The sequence below is a fragment of the Gossypium hirsutum genome, chromosome A10 (genome assembly GCF_007990345.1).
Source record: "Gossypium hirsutum isolate 1008001.06 chromosome A10, Gossypium_hirsutum_v2.1, whole genome shotgun sequence".
In the NCBI taxonomy this organism is placed as follows: Eukaryota; Viridiplantae; Streptophyta; class Magnoliopsida; order Malvales; family Malvaceae; genus Gossypium; species Gossypium hirsutum.
The window spans coordinates 96,888,392-96,902,238 of NC_053433.1; positions in this window are offsets into that span (position 1 = coordinate 96,888,392).

A 13,847-nucleotide genomic window follows, 5' to 3' on the forward strand; every position below is an offset into this window, starting at 1 on the left:
CCAGCTGGACTGGACCAGTCAGGCCGTCATTAGATTGGACAGATCGGGCTGTAATTTGCCTGGACCAAATCGGTAAAAACCAAATAGATTGAGGTGTCGGCGGCTATGACAGTGGCATTCTGGTGGTCAAAAAATGGTTGGCAACAGTAGGTTTTCGGTGGTTGATGGTGGCATTCGTTCTGGTTACCCCATTCCCTCCTTGGTCTCTTCTTACCATCACCCATTTCTAGTGGTCCATCCTCTGAATTATGCTCCATATCTATTCGATTCCATTTTTATTTTCCATAAAATTTGTGTCTCCTTCTAAGTTCAACTCTAAGACCGGATCATATTGAGTTATAGCATCACCATAAGTCTCCCTTACCCCCTCACATCTTAACCATCTGCTACTCATTGTCATAGCTTTCCTTGATTAGGCTCAAATCAACAAATCCCATCCCATTTCCACTTCTTTCAACACGTTTGCCATTCGGATTTGACAGAATGAATCGTTGTGTCCCAAATGACCACAAAAGAAGCAAATAGAGTAAGTGTTTCATACTTGAAACTAACAAACTAGCATTTACCTGGGGCAAACATAAGATTCTTCTTTCTTCTAAGAGGATGCCTAACATCCACTTTTACCCGGATCGGCATATAATTGTTCAAACCCCTCTCTAAATTTTCAGTATCATACTCTAGGAATTCCCCCCACAAAATCTCCCAATTGTTTTGTTATATGCTCAGAGAAAAAACTTGGTGGTAATTCATGGACTTGTACCCAAAACCTTACATAAAGTAGGGGTGCTTTTAGAGGATTTTCTCCATCCACCAATCAATGAGTCAACAGAAGATGATTATTGAGGATCCAAGGATCACCATTTTGCACCCGATCTAGATCCATTTTATGAAATAAATGAAATAAAAAACGTTTTTCTCCCATATCTGTAATTTGGACCCCTCTCACCGAGTGCTAGAGATTAGCCACAGTGCTTCTCATAGTTAGAAAGCACCCTACCAAGAAATGATCATAGTTCTCCTTTACATGCTCATCCTTATTTTGGATCTGTAAGATCTCCTTCTCCTCGTCATCCAAAGAAAGATTAGCCAAATAATTTTCCATACAGTCCAAAATCAATCAAAAAAGATTATCAGCTCCCCATCACCACTGAGAAGACAAAATAATAATAATAAATAAAAACCCTAAAATTGAAACATGCTAGAATTGTAGACTCTTTAAAAACTATTATAAACAAATATATTATTAGTGTGTTATTTCATTTAAGTTGTTTTAAATTTTAAATTATAGTAAAACCTCTATTTTTCTTAGCTCGAATGGTTTTAAACCCTTGCTTTATGATTTGGTAATGTTTTTGTATGTGTTCAATGTCTCGAAATGATTTCTAATAATATTTGAATCTTCATAGACTTTACCAGTTTGATTTAAATAACATTAATATGCGACGAAACATATATTTTTACCAAAGAAAATTTTTTGTTTAAACTTGAGAGTTTCCAATAGCATCTCTCATTCGTACCATATGTCAGGGCGGGTAAGGTGTGTTACATGGTGCCATTTAAATTTTGATGGAAAATAACCATCTATGGATAAAGAAATAAATTGTAGAATGTAGAAGAAGAACGACATTGCAAGATACAAGGATATAGAATATAAAAGAAGCAACCAAGGTTCTAAGAACCGGACCAGTGGTCAAACTGATCATTCCACCAGTTTGCTAGTTTGATTGGCTCGTCTGATTCGATTAAATAAATCATTAAAAAATTAAAAAAACCGGTTCAACCGCTTAATGCAACCGATTCGTATTGATTCCCAAGTCAACTAGTCTAATGACTTTCTCTAGGCTAATATCCCGATCGATTGTCAATCCAACCAATCCAATTGACATGTTCGATTTGATTCAAACATTATTAAAAAAATGAACAAAACCCTAAAAAAAATAAGCATAGATTTGGGATGGGCTTAAAAAGTAAGTCCAAAAACATTTTGGATGGATTGATCTAGATACCCATCCAAATAACTCTAGTCCAAAAGAAATTTTTAATGAATTTAAGATAATAAATAAAAATAATTTTGGTAAATAAAATATTTTCTAATAAAATGTAATTTTTCATAAAATATAAAGGGTATCATGTTTATATAATATATATATGTAATATATATTATTTTTTAAAAAAACATATCGATGAATTCAAAATGATAGATCAAAACATGCTGATATCAATATGCACTAATACCAATAAAAAATATATATGGTACTTTGATTCTAGTGCTTATAAATATACCTTTCTTGCTATTACAAATTAAAGAATTAAATTATTTGCAGCTTAATTACCAATTTGATTGATTTTATTATTTATATTACGTAATTCACGTCCTATTAGCTAATATTTGAATTCAAGTCCCGTAATTATGTAACCTTGATTTGGTTGTTTTAATTATGTAATATACATAATAAAATATCATTTTCTAAAATCAGTCTTCAATTTAATATTAGTTAATATTGGATTCACGTCCAATAATTTGATAAAATTAAATCATATTAAGCTAATATCACATAATACAGATTTCATTTTATATTTACAACAACATTTCCATTTTATTTAAAGTGAAATGTAATGTGGCTAAGCTATTGAAGTTTTTCATAATTCATAAAGTATTAAAACTGCTTTGGGCTCCAGAAATTGGGCCTTCATTGAATTTGGACTTGGATCACTATTACCTAAAAATTTAAGGACCCAACTAAAACAGACATTTTCAACAACTCAATTTGGTCTTTCAGTTAAACCAAATCTTTAATTCAATTCATCAAACCATTTTTAAAGATATTGAAGCTCAATTATTGCAAAATTTTAACTCAAAATGTCAATAAATAAAAGTTCTTTAAGAAAATAGTAAATCATAAAATATGTATTTTATTAAATGGTATAAATCATATATATTAGATTAGATTAGATTACAAGGTCTAAAGATTACATACACAACTTAATGGGTAAATATTACTATTTTTTTTATAAATTTAAATAAATAAAATTTAATGTCTTAAGTAAAATTTGAAATGGTTAGATGATTTTTGAAATTTTTTTCTCAATAAAAATAAATATATATAATTATCATAAACCATAAATAATACTATAATGAATATAAATATTATATAATTTTTATGTAAGATAACTAGATAAATAATTTTTTATTTTTTATTTTTTTTAAATCTATATAAATATTCACAATTATTGTATAAAATTATTAAAAAAGATAGTATTTTAATTTCTTATTTTTAACATATATTTGTCTATCTTCTTGCTTTCAATTATTTTTCTATGTCAGCAATTATTTTAATTTTTAGTATTAAATTAAAAATAAATTACATTTTAATTAATACATATTGGCTTGACACACGACCGTGTAACGTCGACAGTGTTATTTTACATTTGTTGATTTTCGAGTTTCTCGTTACACACCTGAAGGTTTTCTGACGTGAAATCAACAATCGAGTACTCCCACACCTAAATCAACAGTTAACACAACTTAAATCAGTAACGGTTTGCAAATTTACATGAAAGTTGCTCACACATAACTAATTAAAACCCTCCAAAACGAATGTCCCTTATAACGAATCGAACTAATTAGATAACACCCTCTCAAATTAACACCACAACCACAGAATTTCTAGAAATCCCTAAACGTCCAAAGACCACTTTCAACAAAAGAATAACAAAAATAATCAAAACCTTACCTTTTAACGGTTTGCAGCCAACAAAACAGGGATTAAGTGTTACAAAAAGAATTTATCAAATCAAGAAAATAATAAATCTTTAATAGTGCAAAAGAACTAAGCAAAAAGGGTGAAACAAATTAAGAAATCATGGAATTTGGAAAAGAAGAAAAAAAGAAACAGACTTCAAACCAAAAATTAAAAAATTATATAGAAAATTGAAGGAACGAGGGGGTATGGAAACGTGCCAATCTGTTTTGGTTTTTGGGAATTTAGAAAAATAATTAAAATAATTAAAATAATAAAAGATATTAACCACCCAAACAACCTAATTTTTTTTTAATTCTTACACAATTCAAAACCCAATCAAACTCTACCATCAGGCGATTCAAACAATAATAGCAAAAAAAAAAAGGCCAAATTGCTGATTCAAAGATATGTGGATACTATTGTTGAATCAAGTCCTCAAGTTTCCACGTAGCTTCCTTAGTGCCATGATTCCGCCACGGAATCTTTACCAAAGGAATGGAATTCCTTCTGAAGACTTTAATGTCTCGATCCAAAATCTGAATCGGCTCTTCCTCAAATGTCAAAGCTAGTCTAACGTCAATTTCCTCAACAAAAACAATATGAGATAGGTCCAACCGATACTACCTCAACATGGAGACATGGAACACACCATGAATACAGTTCAGCTTTGGAGGTATCTCTAACTGATAGGCGACTGGTTCCACACGTTTCAGAATCTGATATGGCCTAATGAACCTAGGGTTCAACTTGCCCTTATGTCTAAACTGTAGAACCTTCTTCCAAGAGATACTTTAAGGAAAACATAGTCCTCCACAGAATACTCAATATCTCGCCTCTTTAGATCCGAATAAGACTTCTGTCTATTAGAAGCCATATTAAGCCATTCCTGAATCAGTCTAACTTTATCCTCAGTCTCGGAAACCAACTGAGAACCCAAAACCCGTCGCTCACCCAACTCAATCCAACACAACAGAGTACGACACTTACGACCATACATAGCCTCGTAAAGTGCCATTTGAATACTAGACTGGAAACTATAATTGTAGGCGAACTCGACTAATGGCGAAAACTCCTCCCAACTACTTCGAAAATCGATCACAAAATTCTGAAACATATCCTCCAGTATCTGAATCACCCTCTTAGATAATGAAGTATTGAAGTCTAATCTTGAACCCAAAGCCTCGTAAAGCTTTCTCCAAAATCGAGAAGTGAAATGAGGATCTCTATCAGAAATAATCAAGACAGGAACCTCATAAAGTCTCATGATCTCAGAAACATATAACTTAGCTAACTTCTGAAGGGAGTAATCTATCCTAACAAGAATGAAGTGGGTAGACTTGGTCAATTGATCCACGATAACCCATACAGAATTCTTCTTAGTGGGTGTTAAGGGCAACCCACTAACAAAGTCCATAATCAACCGTTCCCATTTCTATAGGGGAATCTTTATGGGTTGAAGTAAATCTGAAGGCAATTGGTGCTCAGCCTTAACCTATTGGCACGTCAGACACTGAGAAACAAAATATGTTACCTTCCGTTTCAACCTTGACCACTAGTATAACTCACGCAAATCACAATACGTCTTGTTTCCATTGGGATACATAGCATATGAGCTACTATGTGCTTCCCATAGAATTGACTACCTCAAATCAAAGTCGTTAGGTACATAAACCTATCCTCAGAAACACAAAACTCCATCACTGTTCAGCCCAAAATCAAGCATACTATCATCCTCCACCTAATGGAATCGCAGAACCAAATAATCATCCTCCAACTGTTTAACCCGAATCAAATCAATCTAAGTCGGCTTAACTTGTAACTCGGCTAACAGACTCCCATCATCAAACAGACTTAGGCAAACAAACATCGCCTATAAATCAGACATTGCTCTACGACTAAAAGCATCAGCCATCATATTGGCTTTATCGAGATGATACTCAATAATACAGTCGTAATCCTTGAGTAACTCAATTCATCTACGTTTTTTAAGGTTTAACTCATTATGAGTAAGGAAATACTTGAGGCTCTTGTGATTGGTGTAAATGATACACCTCTCACTATACAAATAATGCCTCCAAACCTTTAAGGCAAAGACAACCGCAGCTAACTCAAGAACGTGCGTAGCATAGTTGCACTCGTATAACATAAGCTGTCAAAACGCATAAGCCACTATCTTACTGTCTTGCATCAGAACACAACCCAAACTAACATGTGATGCATCACTATAAACCACAAATTCCTTACCGAATTTAGGCTGTATCAGAACAAGACTCTGAGTTAGAATGCATTTGAGCTTCTTAAAACTTGGTTGCTGCTCATCGATCTAGACAAATGGGGTGTTCTTACGCAACAACTTAGTCAGATGAGCTGCAATAAATGAGAACCTCTCGACAAACCTCTGATAATAACCCGCTAGCCTAAGAAAGCTACGGATTTCAGAAACATTTCTAGGCTATTTTCACTCAAGCATAGCCTTGATTTTCTTAGTATCAACTCAGATCCCCTCAGCAAAAACCACATGACCCAAAAAAGTTACCTCTCTTAAACAAAATTCGTACTTGCTCTACTTAGCGTAAAGCTATTTCTTACGGAGTATCTAAAAAATTACTCTAAGATGTTCATCATGATTATCTTCAGTCTTAGAGTATACGAGAATGTTGTCAATGAAGACCATAATGAATTGATCCAAAAATGGCTGGAAAACTCAGTTCATAAGATCCATAAATGCAGCCGGAGCATTCGTCAAACCAAAAAGCATGATTAGAAGCTCGTAGTGCTCATATTGAGTCTTAAAAGTAGTTTTATGAAAATCAAACTCCTTAACCTTAAGCTAATAATACCCAAAACAGATATCTATCTTGAAAACTAAAAACCCCCTACGGAACTGGTCGAATAAGTCGTCGATCTTCAGAAATGGATGCTTATTCTTTATCGTCAATTTATTCAGCTGACGGTAATCTATACACATCTTCATAATACCATCATTCTTTTTTATAAATAGAACTGATGCCCCCCACGGAGACACACTAGAATGGATAAATCCTTAATCGAGGAATTTTTAAAGCTGAGCCTTTAATTCCATAAGCTCTTTCGGTGTCATACAGTAAGAAGTAATAAACACTAGAGCTGTACCCGGTAGAAGCTCGATACTGAACTCGACCTTCCAATTTGGAGGCAAACCTAATAACTCATCGGTAAAATATTCAAAAACTCTTTAACCGTCTGAATATTCCTAACAGATAAATCCATAGAACTAGAATTAAACACGTAGGCCAAAAATACCTTACACCCTTTATGAACCAACTTTTTGACCACAAAAGTAGGGATTACATTAGATAACTAATCCCGACGCTCACTGATCATAATCACTTCTACGTCATTCTCAAATATCAGAACTACCCTCTTAGTAACACAATCCAAACTAACTCCATGCTTCATGAGCCAGTCCATTCCCAAAATCAGATCGAATTCCCCAAATGGTAACTCCATTAGATTAGTCAGAAACACAACCCCTAGTATCTCTAACGGCACATTCCTATACAGTCTATTAACCCGAACTAATTAACCCAACAGAATAAGTACAATAATCTCTCCAAAAGTGCTCTAAACAAAAATCCCCAAATTTACAGAAACAAAACTAGCAATATAGGAGTGTATTGATCCTATATCTATTAATGTAAAATATGGAGCAGTATGAATTAAAAATGTACTGACGATAACATTTTTGGTATCTCTATCTTTACAATGTCTAGCAGCATATACTAATGCAAGCTGCCTCGCCTTAGTCAAATTAGCAACTCTGCCCGATGCTCTCTAACCTCTCTCTAAACCATTACCACCCCTGGCCAGACCGCGGCCCCTAGGCGATTGTTGAACTGCTTGCTCAGGCTAAATAAATCCCGGAGTTAGAGCTTGCATCTTATCATAACACAGTGGACAATCCCTGATACGGTGCTCTATCGACCCACATTGCAGACAAGCTCCTAACATCCTCCAACATTGGCCCGGATAGCGTCTACCATAATCCCTACACGGCTAAACCACAGTAAGAGCAACTGGACCTCAAATCTCAGAGTCTTATCAGATTTATCCCATTTTTTAGGCTTCTGAATAAAACTAGAGGGCTCCGAATCCCTCTTATTCTTACCTCTCATAAGGTCTCTATTTTCGCGTTCAACGCGCTTAACCTCATCAGTAATTTTTGCCTTTTCCACCAAGACGACAAAAACTCGCTCCCTCTGCGAGCTATCAGAACCCTCAGATTATCCCTCAATCCTACCTCGAAGCAAATGCACTTTTCATAATCAGTTGTGTAACATCCCGAAATAGGGCCTAGTAGGAATTGTGGTTTTGGGACCACAAATTCGACATCAAAATATTTATTTTATGATTATTATGAGGCCTAGAGTATGAGACTATGCATGTGTTAAAGTTTCATGAAGAAATTCTTTAAGTAAGATGTCCAATTAGAAATTAGATACTAAATTAAATAAATTACAAAACTTAAATTCTAGAAGCAATTTGTATGAAATTTCTTTAAATTATAAATTATAAGGTCTTGGAGAGAAATTTGCCCAATTTCTAAGTTTTTGGACAAAAATGGGCTTGCATGGATGAAAATTTAAAGAAAGGGCATAAGGGCATTTTGGTTATTTGGCATTTTAATGAAATAAAATAGGAAAAAGAAGGCAAAAACCAGCCATTTTCTTCTCCACGACTGCCAAAAATTGAAGGGACACCATAGCTAGGGTTTTCAACATTTTCAAGCTGAATAGTAAGTGCTCCCAAGCCCCGTTTTTAATGTTCTTTGTATTTTGAAAATTCCAATAGCATCTCTCTCCATTTCTACCCATGTTTCATGCTAGGGTTCATGTTTAAAAATTTACCCATGCATGAGTTACTTGTATTTTGATGGTTTATGGAGGAATATAAAAGTTGGGTAAGTGTTAAACATCTTTTTCTTGGTGGTTTTCATGAAAAACCCCTAAAAGGACCTTTTTGCAAAAGGTGTAAAATATGTGGTAGAAATGAGAAATAATGGAAAATGTGGGCTGCCATAAGAGGGAAAAACATTCGGTTAGGCTTGGGTAAGATAGAAATTGCACGCATTTCATTATACGAGCCTAGGGACTAAATCGTAAAAATGTGAAAGGTTAGGGGCAAAACGGTCATTGGGACTGGGGTGGAATTTAGACTTGAAATGTATAATGTGGAGTGTTAATGATTTAATTTTGTTGTAATAGACCCCGAGGAATAAATTCAGAGGTCGATCAAGGAAAACGAAAGGTTTTAGAATAACCGAAACATAGCACCGAAACGAATACCAGGTAAGTTCGGATAACTTAAAGTAAACTCCTAATATTCCTAATTATATGATTTGTGAATGAATGATGATTGCATTTATTGATAGCATAAGATTTCATGAAATGCATTCCTGATAATGATGTGTTGAAAAATTGTCTCGGTTGAGGTTAAAAAGGGAATTCGATGGATAAACTATGTTTTACATGTGTAATGAGATCCTGCATGTCTTGTAGAAAGGATTTAGCCCGGACGGATAATCTGCTGATCTCAATTATGAAAAGGATCTAGCCAGGACGGGTGTTCCTTTGGATGATTGAGCCTCCCGAAGAATACATGTGCATTATGGATTTAGCCGGAACGGGTAATCCAATCAAGGTCTGAATTTAGCCTGGACTGGTAATTCAGATTCAAGCTCATTAAAGGCATTTTTCGCAATAAGGGATTTAGCCTGGACTGGTAATCCCGGCATCACCTTATGAGTTTACTATATGGGGGAGTTAGCCTGGACTGGTAATCCTGCCATAAGATGTGAGGTTTGCGGGAGTGCACACCTGAAGTGATCATCCTTATGAATTGACGGTTAATGGATATTCCATCAAGATTTCCTAGACACTCAATGGGATTAACATGAAATACATGCACAAAATGAAATGTTGAATGATGAGCTCATCTAAGATAAATTACATGGTGACTTGTGATGTGACTAACTCATTGGCTAAGTGCATGTGATAGGGAACCATCTCATACTTGTCGGTTTCCTTATCTATTATGGATGTATGCTAATTACTTGGTAAGTTTAATTTCCAGTTATTTGAGCTTACTAAGCATGAAAATGCTTACCCCTCTCTTTTCCCTGTCTTTCAGAGCTCGAAGACTCGTAAAGGTTGGAAGATGGTTGGAGAGTCAACACACTATCAACTAGTCTAGCTTTGGTACATAGATACTTTATTTTGTTCAATGGCATGTATAGGTATTTTTGGGCCATTGTGTCATATGTGTCATTTGGCTAGCAATGTAAAGGCTTGAATGTTATGTCTATTCATTTTGTGTATGGCCTTGATATATGACCTGTATTGGTGTAGGTTGCTATCCTACTAATCATGCAATTCTGTTTTACTTGTTAAAATGACTACATCGTGTATTATGAATGGATACATTAAATGTGACCAATTCATTTGAAATTTGGAGGATCACAATTGGCAATAAGTTAAAAGACAATCCAAATTCGATATTGTGATTAATGAGACTATAATCTTTAATACAAAAAAGCTAACCTAGTATGTGCAAAATCAATAATATGAGGTTTATATGCAATTGACAATTATGATAGAACTTGAGTGAGATTAGGGTATGTTATATATTAGTTGAATTTATAGATGAGAGTGAGAAATTGAGGGTGACTAAAGCTTGATAAGTAGCCAACAAGGTCCATACGGGTAGACACATGGGCGTGTGTCCAGACCGTGTGTGACACACGGATCGCCCTTGGGCGTTTGGTATGGCCGTGTGTCCCCTGCACCTAAAATTTTAAGTCAGTTTCAAACACGGGCATGTGTATTGGCTGTGGGAATCTAACAGAATACTCAAGTTTTGGACACAGGGTGACCACACGAGCGTGCCTCAATGCACACGGGCGTGTGTATGATCTCAATATGGGCATGTGAGGTATTAACCTATAAGTTTTCCACAGATCTTTAGTTTTGTCCCGAACCTTTCTCAATGTTTGTTTAGGGCCTTGTAGGCCCAAAATTAGGACACTACAATGGCCCAAACTTAGGACACTACAATGGCTCAAAATTGGGACACTACAATGTTAGTGAGTTTGTTTTAAGTTGAAACGAAATTTTATAACCCGTATTTTCTGTTTATGCTTGTATATATGTCCAGTAACGCCTCGTAGTTATCCCCGATCTCGAGTACGGGTAAGGGGTGTTACATTTAGTGGTATCAGAGCTACGGTTTAGTCAGTTATAGGACTACCGTAGAGAGTATTGGATTTCACTATACAAGCCATTATTTAAACATTGATAGTGTGACATCTCCTAACTGTTTAAATTGTTTTTGAATATGGTAAATATCTTCCAATCAAGCATAAGATGAGTCCGAGGGAGCCGAGAACAATGCTCCAGCTTTCGTACATCAAACTATTTCTATTAGTAGTAGAAGGTCTATGTCTAAAGGTCGGGAAGAGGCCAAGGCCGCCTTCTTCAAAATGATGGACGAGTGGTTTGAGGATTACTTGAGGAATCGCCCCAACATACGACGACCTCCCCCACCCCCTAACCAACCTAATGAGGAAGTACCACGAGGTATGGTATTTATGAGAGTTGGTAAAGGCCCTTCAGACAAGCTTAGAAAGTATGGGGCTGAAGAATTTAGAGCTAAGGTTGATGATGATGCCGAAAGAGCCGAGTTCTGGCTTGAGAATACTACACGAGTATTAGATGAACTGTCGTGCACACTTGAGGAGTGCTTGAAGTGTGTCATGTCACTCTTGAATGATATTGCATACCACTGGTGGAAGACTGTAGTGCCAAAGGAAAACATTACTTGGGAATTTTTCCAAGTAGAATTTAAAAAGAAATACATCAGTCAGAGGTTCTTAGACTCAAAGCGAAAGGAGTTCCTGGAACTCAAACAAGGGAACAAGACTGTAGCAGAATACGAGAGAGAGTTCGTAAGGCTAAGTCAGTACGCAACTGAATGCGTCCAAATTGAATCGAAAATGTGTAAAGGCTTCGAGGAAGGTCTAAATGAGGAAATCAAGTTATTGATCGAAATCCTTGAAATATGGGAGTTTACTGCATTGGCTGATCAGGCCAAGAAGGTCGAGGAGCTTAATAATGAAAGAAAGCAAGCTAAGAGAGAAGCTCGATTTTCGAGCAAGAGGTCCAACAGTAAGACGCTCTCATTTTAAACGAAGAAATCAAGGAGCCAGCATGAACGTTCCACTTCATCGGTAGGATATTCGGGTAAAGCGAGAGGCTCCAAACAACGAAATCAGAGGTCTTCCTCCCCGATGGTGACTAGTGTGGGGAGTGTAGATGACCAAAAGCTGAAGTGTAAAAGTTGTAACAAATTTCACTCTGGAGAGTGCCGAATGAATAGCATTTCAAATGTGGTTCTCTTGATCACTTTCTCAGAAACTGCCCAGAACGAAATGAAAAAGAAATGGAAGTGACTCCGTAGTCGAGTATCCCATTACTTGAGGTAGACCTCTGAGGTACCCTGAAAGTTCTAGTGGCAGTTGAGTCGAGGCTAAAGACGCTGTAAAATTAGAGGCTCGAGCCCCGGCGAGAACATACACAATTGTGCTTGAGAGGAAGCCTCTGCTCCTGATGTTATTACGGGTACTTTTTCTTTTTTTAATACAAGTGTTATTGCTTTAATTGACCCAGGGTCGACGCATTCATATATTTGCATGAGATTGGTGTCTAGTATGAACATACCCGTTGAACTTACGGAATTCATCATTAGAGTGTCGAACCCACTAGGCAAATCAGTTCTGGTTGATAAAGCCTATAAAAATTGTCCTTTGGCGATTCAGGGTTATTGTTTTTCGGCTGACCTTATGTTGTTACCTTTTGATGAGTTTAACGTAATACTTGGTATGGATTGGTTAGTCCCGCATGATGTGATTGTAAATTGTAGTAGTAAGCATATTAAATTGAAATGCCCGGATGATGAGATTTTACAGGTTGATTTAAGAGAATTGGGTTCGTCGCTGGTTGTAATCACGGCAATGGTCGCTCAGAGATATATGATGAAAGGGTATGAAGCCTACCTTGAATTTGTATTGAACACTAAGGAAACAGAGTTAAAGATTGAGTCTGTGTCGATAGTATGTGAGTATCCAAATGTGTTTCTAGAGGAATTACCCGGACTACCCCCTGAAAGAGAAATAGAGTTTGGCATTGAATTGATACCAGGGACAGCTCCTATTTCAATTGCTCCATATAGGATGGCACCAACTAAACTGAGAGATTTGAAAGCACAGTTGCAAGAGCTGACAGATAAAGGTTTTGTAAGGCCGAGCTTTTCACCTTGGGGTGCTCCCATTCTATTTGTAAGGAAGAAAGATAGTCCAATGAGGTTATACGTAGATTACTGCCAACTGAACAAGGTAACTATCAAGAATAAATATCATTTACCAAGGATCAAAGATTTATTGGATCAGTTGAGAAGAGCCACTATGTTCTCTAAGATAGACTTGAGGTCCGGTTATTATTAGCTGCGAGTTAAAGAATCAGATGTACTTAAGACAGCTTTCAGAACGAGGTACGATCATTATGAATTTCTCGTCATGCCGTTTGGGTTAAGGAATGCACCGACCCTATTTATGGATCTAATGAATAGAATCTTTCGGCCATACTTGGATAAGTTTGTCGTTGTGTTCATTGACGACATTTTAATTTATTCTAAGGATGAGACGAAACATGCGAAGCATCTAATAATGGTTTTGCAAACATTACGGGAGAAACAATTATGCTAAGTTTAGCAAGAGTGAATTTTGGCTCCGAGAGGTAGGATTTTTGGGTCACATTGTTTCGGGTGAAGGCATCTGAGTTGATCCAAGCAAGATCTCTGTTATTGTCGATTGGAAATCGCCTAAAAATGTAACCGAGGTTAGAAGCTTTTTGGGATTAGCTGGTTACTACTGAAGATTTGTGAAAGGATTCTCCATGATAGCAACTCCAATGATAAGGTTGCAACAGAAAGATGTTAAATTCGAATGGATAGATAAGTGTTAGCAAAGTTTCGAGAAGTTGAAAACATTGTTGACTGAAGCTCCACTCTTAG